Below are 24,299 nucleotides of genomic sequence, written 5' to 3' on the forward strand. Positions count from 1 at the left end.
AGCCTTGGTATCCGATGAAAGGTGTTAAACTTTTAAAAAAAAATTATTGTGCAGCCAGAGGTTGTAGGATTTCTCTTAGAACTCTACAGGAGTCATGATGGCCTTTCCCAACACTCCCCCCCACCCCCAACCATGTATAGTTAACTCCAATGAACCCTTTCCAAGGGTGAACTGACAAGGCAGGATAGCTAGCCATTGTTTTTTTTCACTCAACTGAGCAGTCAGCAGAGGCACTGGAGGTGCCAGCAGATTGTACTAAGCCTGTGGATGAGGCCAGGGGAACAAGTTCCATCTATCCTTGTACTCCTTGGTTCAGGCAGGCCCAGGTACAAATTTGAAAAGATTTTAGCTTATGCTAATAGAATTATTTTCATTATACACATACAGGGTTAGATTATCCGATCTGGAGATAAAGTGCTTCCGCCAGCAGTGACTCGCTACTGGTCTCCACTGGCACTTGGAGCGGCGCCCCGGTTCAATTCCCTCTCCTTTTCCATGTTAACTTATGCATGGGGGAGAGTTCCCCAGATTCCGTTGGAATCCTGGTATCAGGCCGCCATTTTGAGCGGGCAATCCCATACCAAGGTTCGACAGTGCACCCCCATCCGCCCACAATGCAAATTCTGCACCTCCTCTCCACTGACAAGTAGGGTCATCATCCCACCCCCAACACGGTAATATCAGGTTACCATCCCATAGCACGTGTGCATGTCGGTGACCTGACAGCCTCCCATTTCCACTTGGATGCTAACCATAATGTTTATAAACATTCTTGCTATGATTGACAGCTCCTCACCACATCAAAAGAAGCTAAGTGCTTTCTACTGTAAAAAGAGGACGGATAGTGAGGAACTGTCAATCATAGAGTGTTATTAGATATTGTGGGTGGTCAGCATCAAAGCAGGATACTTGAGATACATTCAAGAGTGAAGGGAAAGATAGATCAACAATCCACCGGTAATAAAACTGTCAATCACTGGCTAATGCAATGTACTGCTGTGTGAAATTGAATGGAAGATATGTATTTCAAAGGCTGTCACGAGATTTGAAGCCCTTGAAATGTACTTGACTTTTGAGGAAACCTCTGACACTTGTTACAGCTGCTGCTTTAAACACATTTGTCTAAGGCTGCAGATGTTAGGGAAGGGTAAGTGAAAATGTAGTAATTTTTACTCTACTGCCTGGACTGCTCTTGCGCTTTCAGACAGTGGTCGCTGATGGTGGGATCTGATGCAGAACCAGCATCAGATATTGCACAGGTGAGTTTTAAAGCAGCAATTTTTTTCACTGCCTCTTCCTGGACTGCTCTCTTGCTTCCAGGCAGGGGTCTTTCTTCTGGGGGGCTTCCAGGTAGGGATCTCAACAATGGGGACTTTCAGGCAGGGTATCTTTTACGGAGAGTATCTAGGCAGGGGTCTCTGTAATGGCTGCTGTCCAGATGGGGTTTCTGTAATCTGGGCTTCCAGGCAGGAGTCTCTCTTATGGGGGGGTTTCTGATGGGGGTCTCTGTAATGGTGGGGGTCCCTGGTGGGGGTCTCCCTTATGGGGATCTTTGGTGGGAGTCTTTCTTATGGGGAGGGGGGGTTCTGATGAGGGCCACTCTTATGGTGGGGGTGTCTCTTATGGAGGTCTCTCCTGGGTGTTGATGGGGGTGTTGGGTCACGCTCATACTATGGGGGAAGGGGGATGACCCAGAAAATCCCATGTTTGATGGGAAATTGCATTGCGGGGGGGGGGGGGGAGGTCAGCCACTGGACCTGGTTATTGGGCCGCCTGCTCAAAATAGTGGCCCAATAGTGTGATTCATGGTGGAATCCCTTGCAATCCCCTCCATGCATGAATGTGCATGGCAAGGGATAGGGGATTGCCTATGCATTTCTGCGCCCAGCACGAGCCACAAATCAGTGGCAAGTCATCTCTGACGGGAGAACGTAGACTCTCAAACGCAGCGTTCTGGCCAGGGCTCGAGCAGGGATCGTGAATTGGACAATTCCACTGCCATGTTTTGCCAGATCTGACTGAACATTTAACAAGATTAATTAAAGGAGTCTCTGGGGAATCTGTGCCAAGGCGACTGTCGTGAACATTGCTCAGAAGGTTCTACAGGAGTGATGACACCTTCCATGGTACCTTGGACAGGTACGGATGTCAATGAATGCAATTCAAGGGCCAAGTTCATTAAGTGGAAAAAAGGAGAGATCTTGGGCAGGATTTTCCTTGCTGTGTATTCCGCAGCAGTGGATTGGCCGGTGCTGGGATCTTCAGGTTCCACCATTGTCAGCGGGGTTTCCTGTCGAACACACCCCTTGCCGCCAGGGCACCTGTGGGGGGGGGGGGGGGGGGGGTGCGCGGTCAGCAGGATCGGAAGATCCCACTGGCATGATCGACCGGAATGTTCCGGCCCCAATGTACAAGAGACTGGGTTAGAAAACTTTGGAACTGGATGCGATGCCCCAAGTTTTTGGGGAGTGATGAAGGTCCTTGTGGTTGCATAATAAGATGTACCTGTGTTGTATTAACCATTTCAAATAGAATTTACCTTTTTATTTGAAGTATCAGTTGCCGGTTAATTCATATTTAATTGACATTGGTTCTGATTTGTGTTAATGTAAAAGTTACGAAAGGTGAGTTTGTGTTGCTAATTTTTTCATTCAAACTTGTTCGGGAAATTGTGGCTATTTTGGTCTGCGGTTATCTCATGGGGATTGCGACAATGTTAACATGTAAATAATTGTCAATATTCACCATAAAAAGCATGAATTGACTTTACTACGAGATTCATCATGCCTGGGATTTGTAAATAATAAATATTTAGAAATGTTACTTTCAAGTTTTCAAATGGATCAGATGTTCTGTTACTGATGAAAGGTTTCCTGACAAGTACATTATGAAAGTAGAGACATGGAATACAGTGTTGAAATGAAGCTTTGATGTGGAGATGCCGTCGTTCGACTGGAGTGGGCACAGTAAGAAGTCTTATATCACCAGGTGAAAATCCAACAGGTGTGTTTCAAATCACTAGCTTTCGGAGCACTGCTCCTTCATCAGGTGAGTGAAGAGGTGGATTCCACAATCACATATGTAGACAAAGTAAGTGATGCAAGAGGATACTTCGATTGTGAGTTTTTGCATGTAATTAAGTCTTTACAGGTCCAGACGGAACGCTGGAGAGAGGGAAAATCACAGGTTAAAGAGGTGTCAATTGCCTCAAGACAGTACAGTTGGCAGGATTTTGCAAGCTCAGGCCAGATGGTGGTGGGTGAATGTAATGCGATATGAATCCAAGGTCCCGGTTGAGGCCGTTCTCATGCGTGCGGAACTTGGCTATCAGTTTCTGCTCAGCGATTCTGCGTTGTCGCACGTCCTGAAGGTCACCTTGGAGAATGCTTACCTGAAGATCAGAGGCTGAATGCCCTTGACTGCTAAAGTGTTGCCCGACTGGAAGGGAACATTCCTGCCTGGTGATTGTCGCGCGATTTCCGTTTATCCGTTGTCACAGCATCTGCATGATCTCGCCAATGTACCACGGCTCGGGACATCCTTTCCTGCAGCGTATGAGGTAGACTACGTTGGCCAAGTCACACGAGTATGTACTACGCACCTGGTGGGTGGTGTAAGCTTGTCAGACATATTAGGAAATGTTAAGTGACTGCACATGTTTCCTGTATGCAAAAACCCTAAATTTCTATTGTCACATTTTTATCGATTTTGGTGTCAGATTTTAACATTTTAAATTCCTGTACCAACATTTGTAGTGGAAATTATCCATCTAAACAATGCAATTATGGCCATCTACCAGTGGTGTGATTGTGGCACCTTAGATTAGTATCTTTCATCTTCTCGGCGATATTAAAGAAAGCACATATGCTCCAACAATTCTGCATCTTTGCTTCCAATGTAAGCTTTGCTGTTCAATTGCAAATCATAATATAAATTCAAAGTACTATTTGAAATTAAGAACTTAATGTCGGACATTAAAATAGGCACCACATTATGTCTGCATACCTTGACCAATTAGCTTACCCTCTAATTAGCCCTTTTGACCAATTTGAACTGTCTCAACAGGGTGGGAAATGAGCCACAGTGGGTCAGCGGTCAGCCTAATGCCCCAGCTCAATTGTCGTTTCTACTAAAATTATGAGGCATTTTTCATCCGGACTGGGATGTGTGAATGTGCAGATTGGGTGCAGATTGCCCCACTCTTACATTTGTCAGTGTTGTGCCTTTTTGAGGCCTGACAAACAGACACAGTGCACACTAATTTATGTTCATACCTGTGTATTGGGGTTAAATTCTATGACAGTGAACTCTACATTGTCCATGAAAAGAAGAGCTTGTGCACTCAAAGGTCTCCTCAAACTCTTGCAATTTTATGACCGAATTTGAACTTTGAGCTCTTGGGCAGGATTTTCCCCCAAGATGTCAAAGTCAGAAAACTGGGGCGGGATTCTCCGCGAACCGGCGGGGCGGGCCACTCCGGCGCAGAGGAGTGGCGTGAACCACTCCAGCATCGGGCCACACCAAAGGAGAAATCCTCCGCACCTTCAGGGGCTAGGCCGGCGCCGGAGTGTTTGGCTCCGCGCCAGCTGGCGAGGAAGGGTTTGGTGCCATGCCAACCGGCGCCGAAGGTCCTCCGCCGGCCGGCGCGAGTTGACGCATGCGCGGGAGCGCCAGCATTTGCTGGCGTCATCCCAGCGCATGCACAGAGGGGTTCTTCTCCGCACCAGCCATGGCGGAGGTTGACAGCAGCCGGTGCGGAGGGGAAAGAGTGACCCCACGGCACAGGCCCGTCCACGGAACAGTGGGCCCCGATCGCAGGCCAGGCCACTGTGGGGGCACCCCCCGGGGCCAGATCCCCCCGCGCCCCCCCGAGGACTCTGCAGGCCGCCCGTGGACCCGGTAAGGACCTGTTGCGATTTACAGCGGCGGGACCCGCGGAAAATGGCGGCTACTCGGCCCATCGCAATCGGAGAATCGGCGGGGGGCCGCCGCAAGCGGCCGCCGACCAGCGCGCCGCAATTCCCACCCCCGCCAAAACCCTGCCGCCGGAGAATTTAGCAGCTGGCGGGGGCGGGTTTCACGCCGCCCTCCGGCGATTCTCCAACCCGGCGGGGGGGCAGAGAATCCCGACCCTGATGTGGGGGCAGATTTCCTGATGTGATCTTCCCACACATTGCCATTTTTTAATAGGGGTGTGTATTTTGCGCTGGCATTGTGAGATGCAGGACCTAAACAAATCTGGCTTCACAGAGATTGGGGTGCCATTTTTAAAAGGTGCCCTGACCTCAAAATAAAGTTAAAGCCACCTCTCCCTCTCCCCCCAGCATCAACCACTTCTCTCTACTGACCCCAAGGATTATTGGCATCAACAACCCCCACACCCCTCCCAAAGATCGCTGGCATCAAGCCCCACCTCCAAGGTCCGCTGGCATCAACACCACCCCCACCCCTCCCAAAGATCGCTGGCATCAAGCCCCACCCCAAGGATCGTTGGCATCACCAGCCAGCCACCCCTTCCAAAGATTGCTAGCATCAAGCCCCACCCCCAAGAATCACTGACATCAACCCTGCCCAAGGATCGCTGGCATAAATCTGCTCCCCCCCACAAGGATCACTGAACTCAATCCCATCCCGTCCTCCCCTCCCCCGCCCAACAAGGATTGCAAGCATTGGGCATCTGGGGTCTCCGTATACACCCTGCCCCTTCAGGCCCTGCCCCTTCAGGCCCTGCCCCTTCAGGTTGCACCTCTTGGCTCTGCCCACTGCCACACTGGCAGTGGCAACATGACAGTGCCATATTGACACTGTCAGGTTAGCATTGGCAGGGTGCTGGGGCATTGCCTTGTTCCGACCACCCATGGGCTGTGATGGGCTCTGAGTGAGCCAGCATAATCATTACGTCTGGTCTCCATTTGTGAAGACTAATAATGATTCCCGCTACATCACACTGATGGGTGGGAATATTGCAGGTTCCTGGAAACTTCAGAATTAGGCCAAATTTGAATATTAAAATCCATCTAAATGAATGGTAACCAGGTTCATGCACCTGCTAGGTGTGAACCTGATTACGTCTGCTGGGGGGGCCCGGGAACATCACAGACTGTTTGGCGTCCAACGCAAACCCTGTTTCAGGCCTCGGCCAGAGCTTTCCTGGGATTTGTGCCGGGTGCTGCACCAGAAATGCGCCGCCCTCATTTTAATGAATGTGATCCATTGGATTACACGGGTAAACAAGAATAAAAATTTCTCTCTCTCTTTCTCTACATTTAATTCTGTCAATCAACCATGTTGAGCTAGACTTTGGGCTGGATTCTCTGCTGCCTATGTCAGCAGAGAGATCTACGATCAGGCGGATAATCCAGCGTTGTCAAAAAAAGTATGGGCTTCCTGGCAGCGGCAACGAGGTTTCGCGCCCATGCCAGTGGGCGGATGCAACGAGATCTTTGATGTGTTAGGCAGGTAGGTTCGATGTGGACTGCACCCGATGCAGGGAAGCTCGAAACAGGCGTCTAACACTGGAGAAGATCCAATACTGTTTTATTCAACGATAGAACTGATATACATATTCAGCTGTGGGTCGACACTATACTGAACTGACTGGAGACCTTGTAGTAGCCTGACCAGACTTACTAGCTACCGCATGGTGTTTACACTTGCTAGCTTACTGGTCATCCTGTGTGTCAATCACTGCCTGTCTGCATCTCATTATATACATGAGTGGATGTTATAACAATCTTGACCTATTTGCATCCTATTAATGGGTTGCACACCGGATTCTCCACTCCTCTGTGATTCTCCGGTCCGGCTGGGGTTCACGTGGGTGTGGATTGGTATAGGTATTTGTCAACGTGGCCCTGACACTGAGGAGCTCATGGTTGGCCAAGGGGGCAAGTCTGTAAGGTATGTGCCTCCAATGTCCATCAGAGGGCCCTCCTCCCCCACACAAATAAATCCTGCCCATCCCATCCCCACCAGAACCTCCATCAGCGTCCCCCAACAGAGTCAGCCCATCAGAGTCCCCCAACAGCGACTCCCATCAGAGACCCCCATAACAGAACCCACCTCCTGAAACCACCCCCAGAGACCCACATAACAGAGCCCACCTTCAGACACCACCACCAGAGACCCACATAACAGGGATCCCCACAAGAGACCATCCATAACAGAGCCTTCATTAGAGACTCCCAAAAACAGAGCACCCCGCAGAGACCCCCATATCGGAGACCGCCCATTACAAAGACCCTTGCCTATAACCTAGAGAGAAGTCCAGTCAGAGACAGTGAAAGAAATTACTGCTTTAAAATTCACCTGTCCACTAAACTACTGCCTCAGGCAGAGAAATTCCGCGAAAGCAGAAACCACGGGCGAAATTCTCCCCCAACGGCGCGATGTCCGCCGACTGGCGCCAAACACGGCGCCAATCAGACGGGCATCGCGCCGGCCCAAAGGTGCGGAATGCTCAATGTTGGGGCTAGGCCGACGCCGGAGGGATTTCCGCCCCACCAGCTGGTGGAAATGGCGTTTGTTGCCCCGCCAGCTGGCGCGGAAATGCGGCGCATGCGCGGGAGGCCGCTGTCAGTTTCCCGCGCATGCGCAGTGGGGAGAGTCTCTTCCGCCTCCGCCATGGTGGAGGCCGTAGCGGAGGCGGAAGGGAAAGAGTGCCCCCACGGCACAGGCCCGCCCGCGGATCGGTGGGCCCCGATCGCGGGCCAGGCCACTGTGGGGGCACCCCCCCAGGGTCAGATCGCCCCGCGCCCCCCCCCAGGACCCCGGAGCCCGCCCACGCCGCCTGGTCCCGCCGGCAAATACCATTTTGATTTACGCCGGCGGGACAGGCAATTTCTGGGCGGGACTTCGGCCCATCCGGGCCGGTGAATCCAGCGGGGGGTCCCGCCAACCGGCGCGGCCCGATTCCCGCCCCCGCGCAATCTCCGGTACCGGAGACTTCGGCGGGGGCGGGGGCGGGATTCACGGCGGCCTACGGCCATTCTCCGACCCGGCGGGGGGTCGGAGAATGACGCCCCACATCTCCAGGGTTTAATACCCCTCATACCTTTGACCTGCAGGCTTTCATTCACATCAATAATAAAATGGCACAAAACGGCCACCGATCCTCCGTTTGGCTGGGGCTAGCAGCCGAGCAGTGTAGAGCACCGGCTCTAGCTGCCGATATGGCCTAGAGAATTGCCGGGTCCGTGGCCGCGCATGTGCACGGCGACAGCCTGCAGTGGCCACGCCGTGCAACATGGCGGAGGCCGCTCGTGGACCCGGCCTGGGAAATAGTGCCCCCCCTTTGGCCGGCTCGTGCTCCCTGGACCACCCCCACCAGTGCCCCCAGCCCCTGGCAAAGTCTCCCCTACCCGCGGATCGGCCCTGCCCTGACTGTGGCAGGGCTGGACTGAGTCCAGTTCCCGACGGATGAGACCACACGCGGGCAACGCCGTCGGGAACTTGGCCGATCGACTTTGGAGGTGGGGTGGGGGGGGGGGGGGGCTGGTGGAGCATCGCAAAAGCGGCGCCGCCCCCGATTCGGTCGTTAACGGGGATTCTCCGGCCGTACGCCAAACGTGATTTTGCCCTCGGCGACCAGAGAATCTTTCCCAGCGCGTTCATGATCAATAAAGTGATTTCTAGATGAATATGATGATCGGCGGTTGCAGGGAGCAGCCAGGAGAATGGGAATAAGGAACATATCAGCCATGATCGAATGGTGGAGCAGACCTGATGGGCCAAATGGCTTAATTCTGCTCCTATATCTTTTGAACGTATGATTGAAGAAGGAATAGCTATGGTTCGAAGTTGCTGAAGACATTAGCAGCAGGAATCATGCCTTAATCCAGCTAGTGTTGTAAAAAGTTCAATACCTAATCAGGGCAGGAAAGGGTAGTGGCCTAGCATATTGAATTATGTCCAATCGTGTGCCCTACCTAAACTGCTCTTACTGTGCATTCCCAAGACTCCTCCATGTCATTCCTCATCCTGATACATACTACAGGTGCACTTGTTAATCTCTGTCCAGCATTTACTCATTTACTCAGCTGCCAATCCACCACTGATACTCATCTTCATGTAATACCACAGTCATCCTTTAGTCTCATTCCTCAAATGTTATCTTTCAATCCTCTCAACACATTCCATTTCTCACATTCAGAACTATTTTTTTTTTGCCCCTTTCAGAAGAGAGCAGAGAGAAGCAGGGAGAGGCAGAGAACCAAAGGTGGTCTTCCAGCCACTGGAGATAAGCTGAATCTTGGCATACCTGCCCATTGCATAAGTTAAACAAAAGCAAAAGGAATGAATTGTTGAATTTGTGACTGTTTTTTGGAAGGAGAATGTGAGTGGGAGTCGTGGGTTAAGTGGGTTTAGACTTTGTTGTCAGGTGGCCGCACTGCCTCAGTCGTGAAGTGTGCCTGAATCAAGCTGTCTTGGGCATCCTCAGCAGACGGGTACAGTTGCTAGTTCCCTTGCCACATCACGTTCCTCCTCGTCCTGCTTCTCATGTTGCTCATTCTCCTTTGAAGAGGCAGTGCGCTCAGAACCACCTTCCCCCAGAGCTCCAGTCCTAACTTCTGTTTCTGTGTCCCCAGCAAACTATTATTACTCTGGATACACAAATTGAAGCGTACTCAATGCTACCTCAAGATCCGTTGAAGCACCCAAACAACATCTTCAGCATCCCGATTACTTGTTCTTTCGCTGCTCTGATGAACAAGAGATTCCGTTGTACCTTTCCTGGGCATCATTGGGCACCTCATGGGTGTCAACAGCCACATCTTCAGAGGGTAGTCCTTGTCTCCAACGTGTCATCTGTTAACTCTGCTTTGTGGTGTGATAACCTCAGGGAGCTTTAACTGGCACAGGGTGAAGGTTTCATGCTGTCTCTCTGAGTATGTTGCACAGACATACCGTTGCAGATGAGCTGAACATTGATGGAGTGGAATCCCTTTCAGTGGATGAAGATTCCAAGGTGATCTAGGGCAACTTGACTGCCACATTTGCGCAGTTGTGGAAACCTGTACACATAGGCAGCGAGAGCAGAAATGCCGAATATCTGCTCGTTCTGACTGGTAGTGAAGTACAGGAGTCCCATCATTGGTCACCTGTGAGATGCAGTTATGGGCAGATTGCGAGATTCTACATATGTCACAAGCAGAGCCGTAGAAGGAAGCAGAGGTGAAGAAATGTACGGCTTTGGCAGCCACAGCCATTTGACAGCCACTGACAATGCATGCCCATTCGCTCCACTGAAGGGAGGCCTTCTTCCAGTAATCACCTGAAGTGAAACTGTGAGCCGCCTGAGGCACTGCTGCTCAGTCATGGCCTTTGCCTGTAAACACTGTTGGAGATGTGGGCCTCTTGTGTGCGTGGGCTGGAGCTCCCCTCTGTTCCCTGGAGCAACAGTTCATTGAGCAGAAGGCTGCCGCTGCTTTTGCTGCTGATGCTCCTGTTGGTAAGGCTCTTTTCTTTCAATTTATTCTTTCCTGGGATGAGGATATCACTGATATCGTCTGCTGTCTCATCCCTAATTGCCCTTGAACTGAGCGGCTTGCTGGGCCATTTTACAGGGCAGTTAAGAGTCAACCACATTGCTGTTGGTCTGGGGTCATGTATGTAGGCCAGACCAGGTAAGGGTGACAGATTTCCTTCCCTAAAGGGCATTAGTGAACCAGATGAGTTTTCACAACAATTAATTGTAGTTTCATGAGCCACCATTACTGAGACTAGATTTATATTCCAGTTTTATTAATCAGCTGCCGTGGTTGGATTTGAGGCCCTGTCCTGAGGGCATTAGCCTGGGCCTTCGATTTACTGACATTACCTCAACACTATCATCTTTTTCCTCATCTGAGCTCAAAGATAAAGCTGTTATCCAGCCCCGATGATGAACAGAAGGTTAACAGTGAGCCGTGTAGATCAAAGACAATAGATTCAAAAGTAGTAAAAATCATTTCCAAAACAATGAAAGCAGACTTTCAGAACAAATCCTGTGGGAAAAGCCTTTTATCCAGGCAAGGAAGTGAGATCGCAGTATCTAATACATTTCTAGCCTGTCACTTATTCTGCCCCCTCAAATCCCATTGTTCTCTCACCCTGATTTCCCTGACAAATTCTATGAAACCCGGAAACCTGTGCACATATAGTTAACTTCACAAATCAGGGTTGAAGCACTTTGCATATATAAAATATCTCCTGTCTGTCTCACAGAGGTTCCACACATTGCAGACTGCTCTGAGGTTGAAGGAAACTTTGTTGGCCAGTTTCCCTATATGGACAATTTCAGATCTTTAAATCTGTTGCTGACTCACAAACTAACACACTTTGTCAGGTTAAAACTCCCCCCCCCCCCATAGTGCAAACAAAATAACCCATTATTGTGGGACGTGATTCAGTGAACTGCAGTTAAAGTCTGTTGAACGATGCGTATAGCGGGGTGTTCCTTGATGGCTGAAACGCTGAGAAACATCCTGCTTTCCACAGGCATTTTGTCAGGTTTGGTTTTGTCTCGGAGAGTTTGTCCCCACTGAGGCTGCACTCAGGGGTATTTTAGGCTCCTCGCGAATCAGTAGCCTCGATTTCCTCCACCTCCCTTTCAGCACGCCCCCTCCCCCCACTGTTTCTGAGCCCCCTTTAACCCCCCCCCCCCATACCAGGAGCCTCCCCTCACCCCTTCTCTACCTGACAAGGTCCTCCCCCCCCCCCCCCCCCCCGGTCCGACCCCTGGCAGTGCCAAGGTGTCAGGCTGGCAGCACCAAGGTGCCTGGATGCCAAGGGGGAGCCCCAGGGTGCCACCATGTCCTATCCCTGACTACACAGTGGTCTCCAGTGGCATGAGAGGCCTCCCCAGGTGCCGCTACGACTGGTCCATGTTTGTGTGGACCAATACAAAATGGCAACTTGCTGATGTCTCCCAGGCATTGAGTCCTGGGTGTCAGGTGAATCTGGCGTCCGGGTATTTAAGCGCAAAATTATGCTCATTTAAATATTCAAATCTGAATCTCGCCCAGTGAGGACGAGGTCCAGATCACGCCTGATGGAGCGGGACAGGTAACTCGGATGAAGTTTTGCGCCCAGCGCAGTTCCTGATTCACCCGCTGCGCCCGGATCTGTACTGGGCACAACGGGGTCATTGAATCGCGCCTGTAGTTATTATGCTTTTAAAAAAATATGTATTCATTCACAGAATGTGGCCAATGCTGGCTAGGCTGGCATTTATTGCCCATCCCTCATTGCCTTTAAGAAGGTAACAAAGAGGTGATGGTGCTGTTAGGAAGGGCGTTCCAGTGAAAGAACGGCAATTTAATTCCTCTTTATAATTGATGGGAATATTAGGGTGAAACTAGACAAGACAAACAAAGATAAAGAGGAAAGAATTTGCAATCATGCAATGCTTTTCATAAACTTGGGACGACCCAAAGTTCTTCACAGCTATTGAAGTACTTTTGAGGTACATTCCAATTGCAGTTCAGGAAATCAACATGCTGGGGGTTACCGTTGACCACAGACTGAACTGGGCCAGCCATATTCATGCAATGGCTGCAACCGGTGGTCAGAGGCTGGGAATTCTGTGATGAATTACTCACCCCCTGACTCCTCAAAACCTATCCACCATCTACAGGGCACAAGTAAGAAATGTGATGGAATACTCTCCGCTTGACTGGATGAGTGCAACTCCAGCAACATTCATGAAGCTTGACACCATAAGAGCAGCACGGTGGCACAATGGTTAGCATTGCTGCCTCACGGTGCCGAGGTCCCAGGTTCAATTCTGGCTCTGGGTCACTGTCCGTGTGGAATTTGCACATTTTCCCCGTGGTTGCCTGGGTTTCGCCCCCAAAACCCAAATATCTGCAGGTTAGGTGGATTGGTCATGCTAACTTGCCCCTTAATTGGAAAAAATGAATGGGTACTCTAAATTTAAAAAAAAATGAAGCTTGACACCATCGAGGACAAACCAACCCACTTGCTTGGCACCCAACCCAACACCTTAAACTCCATCACTGACACACAGTAGCAGCAGTGTGTACAATCCACTAGATGCACTGCAGCAACCTACTCAGTCTCCTTTTACACCTTCCAAATCTCCACTGCCTAGAAAGAAAAGGGCAGCAGGTGCATGGAAACATCATCATTTGCAAGTTCCCCTCCAAGTCACACATCATTCTGACTTTGAACTCTATCGCCATTCCTTCACTACACCACAGGGACTGTTCAAGAAGACATCTCACCAACACCTTTTCAAGGACAATCAGGGAAAGGCAACAATGCCCACACCCAATGAATGAATAAATAAATAAATGTGCCAGCCAATTTACATAATGAAAGGTCCCACAAACAAAAATGACTTCTTAATCATATAATCTGTTTTTATTGATGTTGTTTTGTTATTGATATTGGTCAGAACACTGGGGAGGACTCCCTACTTTTCTTCAGAATAATGTCCTGGGATCTTTTACGTCCACCTGGACAGAGAACTGACTATTTCATCTGAACGGCGGTGAATCACTCGGTACTGTACTGAAATATCAGCCCAAATGATGTGCTGTAGCCTCAGGCCCACGCTTGAACCTATAATCGTCTGCATTCAGAGGCGAGGGAGTTAACACTTAGCCACAGCTGAAGTCTGACACGTGATTTTGTGCCGTGTAACAATTCCCATTACACCATCTTCCTCATACATAATGTATTTTAATGTCAGATACTGAATAATGTTCATTTGGTTTTGATTCTATTAAGACTTTTCATAAATATAAGATAGCAATTAAAAAATAATTGATGCCCACTGAGAAAATTAGATCAAAATGTTACTATTTAAAAATAGGTGCGTGGAAGTTACTGTTGTTTATTCCATGAGTACAAATGGTATTCTCACTGCCCATATAACTAATAATGAACTGTTTAAATGGTGAATATAATTTACTGCTATCCAACATTAAGATCTGATTGTAATTAAAACTTTAAATTCAATAATTCAAATTACTCGTGGAATATCAGTCCATTGCTGATCGTGACCATGATGCTGCATCAATCCAGCCATCTCAAGCACCAGTGCAAAAGAAAGATTATGGCTTGTGCAATTTAGACATCGAAGAAACAAGATATGTGGAAGTGGAAGCAGGTCCTTTGAGGACATCGCTAGGCACAATTCTCCTCAAACATTTCTAAGTGTGGACTTTGACCCGAAACGAGGCGCGATTCTTGCCAGGTGATTTGGTGTGACCCAGCTCACATTCCACCCACACTCAGAAATATTTTTGGAGGTTGAGGTGAACTGTGCCCTGATTGAGGTGTGCGGGACATGAAGACGCCGGCAGGTCCTGCTCCGAAGAGATCGCGGCACGACTATGGGGTCACCAAATGTGCCCTTCAGGCCCTATCCCCTTCTGGCCTCTCCTCCATAATGCCCCGTCCTTGGCAGTGCCAACCTGGCATCCTGGTGGTCCCTGACCACCTGTAGGCTACAATGGCCAACGAGCTCCCCACGTGGTCATTACGAGTGAGGCTGGATTCAATTTGGGCCTGTGGTGTTGGGTGCTCTGAGGTACAGATGAACCAACACGGTTGCAATTGGTACAACGCTGTTTTATTCCAACTTGCTATTTACAGATTTGTCTTGATACTCTGCACGTGGTGACTCCCTGAGTGTGTTGTTAATCAGGTCCTGTCCTTGTCCTGGTCTCTAGATGGACTGGCCACCAGGTGTCGTGTTTCTTGTCTTATACTGTCTCTGTCCTTGTCTGTGATTGGCTGTCGTGTTATGTGTGCTAATTTGTCTGTTGGTCTGTCTATCATGATGTGTGTGTTTGAATATCATGACATCCCCCCTTTTTTTTACAAGATTATGTGCCTACGTGGTTATAAATATGAATGTGTCCTGAGTGCAGCTAAAAGTGTGTGTGCGTGATATTTACAGCATGTACATGTGTCGTAACTATATACATGGGGCGATGTCGGGTGTGTCATGCTAACAAGGTTGTACCATAACAAAACAAGAAAAAAACTTTGAAGTGTGGTCCAGTCAAACGAGATCCGGAATGATAAAACAGTAACATGTTACAATAGTTGCGAAACTTTGACGTGTGAACAGTCTCATAAGTCCAGTCTAGTAGGTGTGCGACGAATTTGAGTTGACCGTCAGGGTGGCACTCCATTCATCGGCCGGATTGATGGTGTTGACGCGGTTCACATCAATGACCGCAACCTGGAAGGCATCTTGGTCATCTGTGTCGTTTGGTTGGATGTCCTGATGTGTGGGCTGGATGGTCCTCACGTGTCTGCGAGGTTGTCGGAGATGTGTAGGATCCATCGGTTGAACCGCTTGACAGTAGGCAGCGTAGTGGCCCATCTTGCCACAGCGTAAGCATTGTCGGTTTTTTGCAGGACATTGCCCTTTTAAATGTGCAGCTCCACAGTTGCTGCCCGTCATGACGTCACGGCGTTCGTTACGCCACTGCGCATGCACAGTTCGGTCTTGCATCGGGCGCGCCTGCGCAGTGCGTCCCTCGATGTTGCCGTTGGTTTTGGCGCACACAAGTGCGGGAGACCTCGAAAAGCGCGCAAAACGGCCGCCCTCGTCCGGGCTGCGGGCCGGGAGGTACTCGATTGCCTGGATGTGTTCGGCCTCGTGGGCGGCCTGGCTTGCCAATTCGATCGCTAGGGACCCCCTCCGTGCCGATTCAGTCGCCTGAAATTGGGCAAAGCGGCTGGTCACATTTTCATGGAGGACACAGGCTTCCACCGCAGCTGTTAAGGTCAGGCCTTTAATTTTAAGAAGCTGCTGGCGTAGGCCACTGGAGGCAATGCCAAAAACGATCTGGTCCCGGATCATGAACTCTGAGGTGTTGCCGTAACTGCAGGACTGCGCGAGTATGCGGAGGTGCGTCAGGAAGGGTTGAAAGAGCTCATCTTTACCTTGCAGGCGTTGCTGAAAGATATACCTCTCAACGCTTTCATTTACCTCAACGTTGAAGTGCTGGTCGAGCTTGAGGAGGACCGTGTCATATTTGGATTGGTTCTCGCCTTCCGTGAACACCAAGGAGTTGTATACATCGATGGCGTGCTGACCTGCGGTAGTGAGGAGCATGGCAATCTTTGTTTTGTCTGAGGCACCCTGTTTTTCGTTGGCTCGCATGTACAGTTCAAATCGCTGCTTGAAGAGCTTCCAGTTGGTGCCCAGGTTCCCAGCGACTTGCAACTGCTGCGGTTTGTTGTTGATGTCCATGGCTCAGGATGGCAGATTTGCCAGCAGGTATCGATCCACTCACTTGGTACCATGTGGTGTTGGGTGCTCTGAGGTACAGATGAACCAACACGGTTGCAATTGGTACAACGCTGTTTTATTCCAACTTGCTATTTACAGATTTGTCTTGATACTCTGCACGTGGTGACTCCCTGAGTGTGTTGTTAATCAGGTCCTGTCCTTGTCCTGGTCTCTAGATGGACTGGCCACCAGGTGTCGTGTTTCTTGTCTTATACTGTCTCTGTCCTTGTCTGTGATTGGCTGTCGTGTTATGTGTGCTAATTTGTCTGTTGGTCTGTCTATCATGATGTGTGTGTTTGAATATCATGACAGGGCCTATTGCTAAATTGCCCTTTAGTGTCCAAGGACAAACAGGTTAGGTGGGGTTACAGGGATAGGGCAGGAAATGGGGTCCAGGTGGGTGCTATTTCAGAGGGTCGGTGCAGACTCGATGGGCCAAATGACATCATTCTGCACTGTAGAGATTCTATGAACCTTTGGCTTCATGATACTCAGATAACACTACAGAAGAATAGAATTATTCTGTTTAAAAAAAATTTGGGTGCAAGAAGTAGGTATGGTGATAAAAATGTAGAAATCTTTGGGAGATTGGAGGATTATTTTTATGTTGGACTTAAAGTTCTCTTTTACTTACCTTAATAGTGCATGTTCTTTGAAATGATGTGAAGCATTTACCAATGCTTAATGATTTTGTCAGTAATGCAAAACCCCCTCCACAGCATTATGCCTTTGTCTTATGTCCATGATATCTTTGTCAATTTCTCCTTAGTTCTGACCTATCACTGACTTTCCATTCTGCTCCACCCCTTCTCCAAGTCTATAATTCATCACATTTCTTTCCCTTTTCAGTTCTGCTGGAGGATCAATGCACTCAAAACGTGAATTCTGTTTCTCTCTCCACAGATGCTAACTGACCTGCTGAGATTATGCAGAATTTTCTGCTTGTATTTCAGGTATTCCTACAAAGGACCACCCCTGGTTGAACTCTTACTCTGAGTTAGAAATGGCCAGCGAGCATGTTGATCACCGCACGGTTCACCAACTAGGTGGTAGGGGCTCGCTGAGCCCGGGCACTGACCCCACCGTACGTCACCACCTCACCACCCCGCACCCCACCTCTCACAACACCCATGAGGCGCACCACCCACACCACCCACCACCCTTTGCTCCCACACTACCTCATGCACCACACCCCTCCATTACACATACACCTGCGGCACAACGGGCTGGGCTCACACGGTTGCTTGTGGAAGCGGGTGTGCTCGATGCCATGGAGGATGATGGCAACCCGCTCTGCGATGAGCTGTGAGCTCAGAATTGTCAGACAATGTCTGACTCATGGCCACATTTACGCCCTCCACCTGCGTGGTCCCTGTCTGCGTGCTGGACACTCCATCGCATGTCCCTGTCGAATCGCTAGGAGCGGGGTAGAGTGGACATCTGGGGTGGGGGGGGGGGGGGGGGCACACTACACCCACCGGGGCTCAAGTTCTTTAACCCTTCGACCACAGTGGCACTCAGTCCCCTACCCGACCCCGCAGGGATCGGACATAGCACAGAGGCAGCTTGCATTGGTGTAACGGTGAGTTTAATTAGAAAGGTTATATACACATGCCCTAGCCCCTATAACTAAACTGTGCCCTGCACCCGTGCCAATTTACTAGGTGTCTAACTTCCTGGCCTTACGGACCCTACCACTGCATCTCTGTGCTTCCCCAGACGGAACAGCAGGAGTGGAGGTGGACTGCTGAGACTCCTGCCCTGAGCCTTGGCTCCCCGTTGGTGCTCATTTCCTGCGGCCAGGCTGCTCCTCGGGCATCCTGGATGGTGTAGTGCCACCCTGTTCTGGCCGCTGCCCACCAGATGCACCACGGATGGAACGGGGGGAGTCCGAGGTGCTGCGGTGTTCCGGGAACTCTCCTGCAGGAGTCACCGGCACAGGCCCCAACCCCTCTTTCTCCCTCAGGGGGCCCGTGCCTCTCTATGGGACGGGGGTCCGAGCGGAGACAAGCCCCGACGCACCACCGACACCTGTCGCTGCCAGTCCTGGAGGCCTGCTTTGATATCGACTAGGGTCTGAACGTTAGCAGCGATGGAGTTCAGGGAGTGGGCCATCCCTGTCTGGGACTGCGCCACTCCCCTCTGGGCTTGTGCGACGCCATCCAGCATCTGGGCAAGGCCGCCGATGCTCTCAGTGATGGCCTGCTGAGACTGGGCCATGGCCTGCTGAGACTGGGCCATGGCCTGCTGAGACTGGGCCATGGCCTGCTGAGACTGGGCCATGGCCTGCTGAGACTGGGCCATGGCCTGCTGAGACTGGGCCATGGCCTGCTGAGACTGGGTCATGGCCTGCTGAGACTGAGCCATGGCCTGCTGAGACTGGGCCGTGGTCTGCTGGGACTGAGCCATGGCCAGCTGAGACTGGGCCATGGCCTGCTGAGACTGGGCCATGGCCTGCTGAGACTGGCCCATGGCCTGCTGAGACTGGGCCATGGCCTGCTGAGACTGAGCCATGGCCAGCTGAGACTGGGCCATGGCCTGCTGAGACTGAGCCATGGCCAGCTGAGACTGGGCCATGGCCTGCTGAGACTGAGCCATGGCCAGCTGGGACTGGCCCATGGCCTGCTGAGACTGGGCCATGGCCTGCTGAGACTGAGCCATGGCCAGCTGAGACTGGGCCATGGCCTGCTGAGACTGAGCCATGGCCTGCTGAGACTGAGCCATCGCCTGGGCACTGCCACCGATGCTCTCAGCGATGGTCTGCTGTGACTCGGCCAGACTGCGGAGCATGGCTGAAATGTCCAGCTGGCTCTGGCACATAGCTGCCTGTGCGAGGGCAGCCCTATCCTGGGCCATGGATGGTGCATGCACATGAAGCCCCACGCCTTGCATAACCTGACCCATGGCCGACACCGTTGCCACCACGGACGGCACCCGTGCGGTGTCGGCCTGGGTGGCACGCGTGACCAGCACCACTCCCTGCTCCTGCACGCGGATGGACTCCTTCACCTGCGTCTGCAGCTGCTGGAAGCCGGCTGTCATCCCGTTGTCTAGTCCCTGGGTGTCTAACTGCATCGAGTGTATGGGTGGGTCTGGTAAGTCCAGGAACCCGGGAACTATCTGGGCGGCGGCTGGTTTCTGGGGCTGGGCTGCCCCCTGACCGTTCGGCCCCTCGGCTGCTCCTACCTCCACCTGCTGTACCGGTACGGCTGTGTGGTGCGCACCAGTCAGTGTCCCAGAAGCATCATCACTAAAGTGCCCAGCCGAGGTGATAGTCTCTGCGATGGGGGAGGGTTTGGGTGACAGCAGTGCCGAGAAGTCAAGGTCGTCAGCCGAGCCACAGTCCGGGGTGTCCTACGTCGACCCCTGGCCCGATGGGCCCTGATTCGCCCCCGTCTGCGTTTCACTGTCCTGTCTGTCAGTCCCCTGGGTGTCAGTGCCTGGGTGTCAGTCCTCTGTGTGCCCGTTTTCTGGGTGTCAGTCCTCTGTGTGCCCGTTTTCTGGGTGTCAGTCCTCTGTGTGCCCGTTTTCTGGGTGTCAGTCCTCTGTGTGTCAGTGCCCTGGGTGTCAGCCCTCTGTGTGCCCGCTTTCTGGGTGTCAGTCCTCTGTGTGTCAGTGCCCTGGGTGTCGTGTGCATCTGGATCCTGGGTGTCCATGTCCTGGCTTTCAGTGTCATGGGTGTCCGTCCTCTGTGTCTCTGTCTCCTCGTTCTCCGTGTCAGTGGATGGGCTTCAATGGCGTCTGGCCTCCCCGCCGTGGCCTGCATCCCTGGGGGCCACTGGGCCTGGCACTGACCGTGGGTGTGCATCGCCAGATGGGCCGGGACCACCGGCAGCTGGTCCTGTCAGACACAAGACAGCACGTATCATTAGACAGGTGGCCGGCGGTGAGGGGGATGCAGTGGGCATGGGGTGAGGAGGGTGCAGTGGGCATGGGGTGAGGGGGTGCAGTGGGCATGATGCGGGGGGTGGGGGAGTCAGGCGGGGAGTCTCACTTGCTGATTCGCCTCCGACCTGACAGCCGGCAACAACCCCGTCCTCCGCTCCGCCTACGAGGTCCAATGCCCTCTGCTCATGGACGGTGAGCGGGTGCAGTACGGGTGGACCCCCTCCGGTTCTCTCCCGCTCCCTGTGGTTGTGGGCAGTCTCCTGCTGGGGGGTGAGGGGGGGGGGAACAAACATCAGTGTTCGGCGGTATAACGCAGGCAGTGCAGATGTTGGGGATATGATGGCATGGCAGCACGGGCACCCGGCCAAAGCGCCTGGCATAGGTGGGTGCAGCCCATGTGCGTCAGTTACGCTGTCACCCTGGGGGGTGGGGGGGGAACTCCTTTCACATGTGTGGGTGGTATTCAGGGGTGGTGCCAGGGGCACATCACTCTGTACTCACCCTGCCTGCTCACGTGAGGTCGTGCATCTTCTTCCGGCGCTGGTCGCCAGTAAGTGGGGTGTGCCCCACGGTGCTGACGGCATTGCCAACCTCCCTCCACAATGCTGGACGGTGATGCGCGGTGGTGGTGTCCACGTCTGCGGCACAGGACCACCCTCCTCTCTTCTACGGCGTCCAGCAGCATGTCCAGGTCGTGGTCCCTGAACCTCGGGGTGGCACGGCGGACGGTGCCATCCTGCGAGTCTCGGGACTCTGCGCCGCTCGCGCACCTTTAGCAACGCATTCCAGCATCATTGGCGCATCGCGCCTATCCGACGCCGGTCTGGGGCCGCTCCCACCCCGCTTCTCGCCGCGCCCATGCTGGCCCCTTTTGAGGGCCAGAGGCCCGTTCACGCCGTCGTAAAACTCTCCGGGTTTTACGATGGCGTCAACATTTGGCCGCTGGATCAGAGAATCCAGCCCATAACTTTTTGTTTTTGGGGAACTAAATTTATTTATTTATTTAGTTCGTTTTTTAAATTTAGAGTAGCCAATTCATTTTTTCCAATTAAGGGGCAATTTAGAATGGCCAATCCACCTACCCTGCACATCTTTGGGTTGTGGGGGGCGAAACCCACGCAAACACGGGGAGAATGTGCAAACTCCACACGGACAGTGATCCAGAGCCGGGATCGAACCTGGGATCTCGGCGCCGTGAGGCAACAGGGCTAACCTACTGCGCCACTGGGGAACTAAATTTATAAACGTAAGGTAATTGAAATTCTTCAATTCAGAAGTTGCCAGATCATCTAAGGTATTTTACACACCAAAGGTCCTTTCATGTCGACTGACAAGGTCAGAGTTAGGAGGGTGAGAGTCATGAAACGGCAGTTGGATCAGTTTAGCTGTGGATCTGAAGACCTTAACATGGAGGAGAATTGTCCAGTCTTTGTTAGAGACGGGAATTATTCAGGTCAATCTCCAGATCAAAGAAAGGTTGAAATGCAACTAGTGAACAAGAGATAAAAACAGAAAATGCGAGAAACACTCAGCAGGTCTGGCAGCTTCAGTGGAGACAGAAAGTAGAGTTAACGAGTGGGATTTCCCTAGTCCTCCTGGCCGTGTTCTGCAGTAGCGGAGAGCGGCTTGCCAGTGGCTGGTGGCAGGATCTTCTCGTCCTGCTCTTGTTTCCTGTTGAACTCACTGCTCGCCACCGTGGGTTGGGTGTGCCGTCGGTCGGACTGTAAGATCCCACCAGCGTGAACAGCCAGAGAATCCCGCCCATTGCTTCATGTCTGTATGACTTTTCTTCAGAGCTGGTGAACAAGAGAAGTCCCTAAAGCATTCATATCGAAGAGACGGTTTGGGGAATTTAAGCTAATTAGTTGAAATTTCTATCTGGCACAGACCAGATATGCCCTGTTGTCATGGGGATATATTGCAGAGGGGCAGTCTTTTGTTTAGGGTTTATCTACGTGTTATTGCACATAACAAGCAGAGAGAGAGAGAGCGAGAGATTGAAATGTGCCTGCAGTGAGTTCTGGAAAACAACTGAGACCAGTAGCACAAGGGCTATGAGGCTTTTTTCTGATTTTGAGTCACTGGGTATGAAAGCAGTGAGGCCTATGCTTGAGCTGGGGTGTCCACGGCCATGAGGTGTTTAAAGAGACGAGCAGGTTCACCTGGCCGAATGTTAGCGGAAGCAGTTGATATCCTAAAGCTTCCGGCCCAATCAGAGGGCCAGCAGCTCAGCAGCCTCAGGAGCATGGCCATGAATGTTGGCCACAGCTGAGACTACAGCTCCAGAATGAGACAAAATGGCCTCGAAGAGCAGGCTAGGTTTTTCTGGGGGAAGCTGGGTCCAGAAAGACAGGCAGTGATTGAGACTGGGTGTTTGAGGTGTGGGACGTTGTGGTACACTGTCAATGTCATTGCCACTGAGGGGTTCCTCCATGGGGCATGGTTCACCCATCAAGTATGTCCCCCCCGCCCCCCTCCCCCATTTCCCTGGACAATTGCTGCAATGCCACCAGTGTTTCCCTGGCATCTCCTGAGTTGATAGTACCCATGGAGGTAGAAGATGGCTCTTAATTGGACCATTTAATGGAGCATTTGGTCAACACTGACACCAATATACCATGGTGATGGGAAGACCTTAGTCTCCCCTCTCGGCTTCCGATTCTACCCTATCTGGACTACTTGCTTGGGGGAGGGGTGTCTAACACACTTGGCATTATCTAGCACCTCTACTTTTAATTCACATAACAGTTCAATTAACTTGTCCCTCCGAAACCCTTGTAAATAAACCAAAGACAAGTCCTCCAGCTGAAGGAAGCAGCTTTCGGAGCCATCCTGTTTTACTATTACAAACCTGGTGTCTCTTTAATATATACTGTACCCTAAATTGTCACTCAATACTGTTTCAAAGATCTCGGATGATCCCCCAAACTGTGTTCCGAAACTATGGCCTAGTGTGCAGTCAATTCCAGCCCCACTTGACCCAGAATCGAAACACGTGTGAAATTAGATTTTAAATTAATACCCGTGGCTTTGGTTGAGTTAAATGCACTACAGTCACCAAGTTTGTAAATTTTAAACACATAGAACATACAGTGCAGAAGGAGGCCAATCGGCCCATCGAGTCTGCACCGACCCACTTAAGCCCTTACTTCCACCCTATCCCCATAACCCAATAACCCCTCCTAACATTTTTGGTCACTAAGGGCAATTTATCATGGCCAATCCACCTTACCCTGCACATCTTTGGGCTGTGGGAGGAAACCGGAGCACCCGGAGGAAACCCACGCAGACACGGGGAGAACGTGCAGATTCTACACAGACAGTGACCCAGCGGGGAATCGAACCTGGGACCCTGGCGCTGTGAAGCCACAGTGCTATCCACTTGTGCTACCATGCTGCCCCAAAATTCAAATTTCACCGTCTGCCATGGCGGGATTCGAACCCTGGATCCCCCAGAGCATTCCCCAGGGTCCCTTGATTACTAGTCTAGTGATGATACCACTATGCCACTGCCTCCCCACTGCCTCTTACACAAGTAAGCTTTTATTATTAACTTTTATTAAAATTAAATAAGCAAAAAAATACAACTGGCTATCCCTGATTTCCAACCCCCCCCTTTCACCCCCCCCCCCCCCACTCTCTACGCAAACACAGACACAAACAACACAGAGGGAAAAGGGTGGTTGAAAGGTAAAGTAAATATAAATAAAATAAAATAATCTTTGATTCAGATGGATGTCTTACAGTTAATTTCTTTCTCAAGGTTAGGCCTTCAGTTGGGTACTTTATTTTCCTTCAGCTTGTAATGATCGTCACTGCAGACTCACAGAGACAGCAGGCAATCGGCAGCAGAGCGAGAGAGAAACACAGCTCCTCTTCCTTCGAGGGTCTAGATCTCTGGCAAGATCTCTGGCAAGGTTGTCTACTTTTTCTGTAGATTCAGAATCCTTTTGTGTTTACAGCAAGGATGTGTCAGGCACTCACTGGTTTTAGAACAATAAAGGAGTTCTTTACTCCAGCAGTGAGGGAGAGAGACCGTTCCTTACACTTCCAAGGTCTAAACATTTCTGCCAAGCTCTGTCAGAAAGCATCAGGCAACAGCCAATCACTGACTGTTGTCAGGTAGAACATTGTCCCTGGCCAATCCACAGGA

Source organism: Scyliorhinus torazame, chromosome 15, assembly GCF_047496885.1.
Source record: "Scyliorhinus torazame isolate Kashiwa2021f chromosome 15, sScyTor2.1, whole genome shotgun sequence".
NCBI classification, from domain to species: Eukaryota; Metazoa; Chordata; class Chondrichthyes; order Carcharhiniformes; family Scyliorhinidae; genus Scyliorhinus; species Scyliorhinus torazame.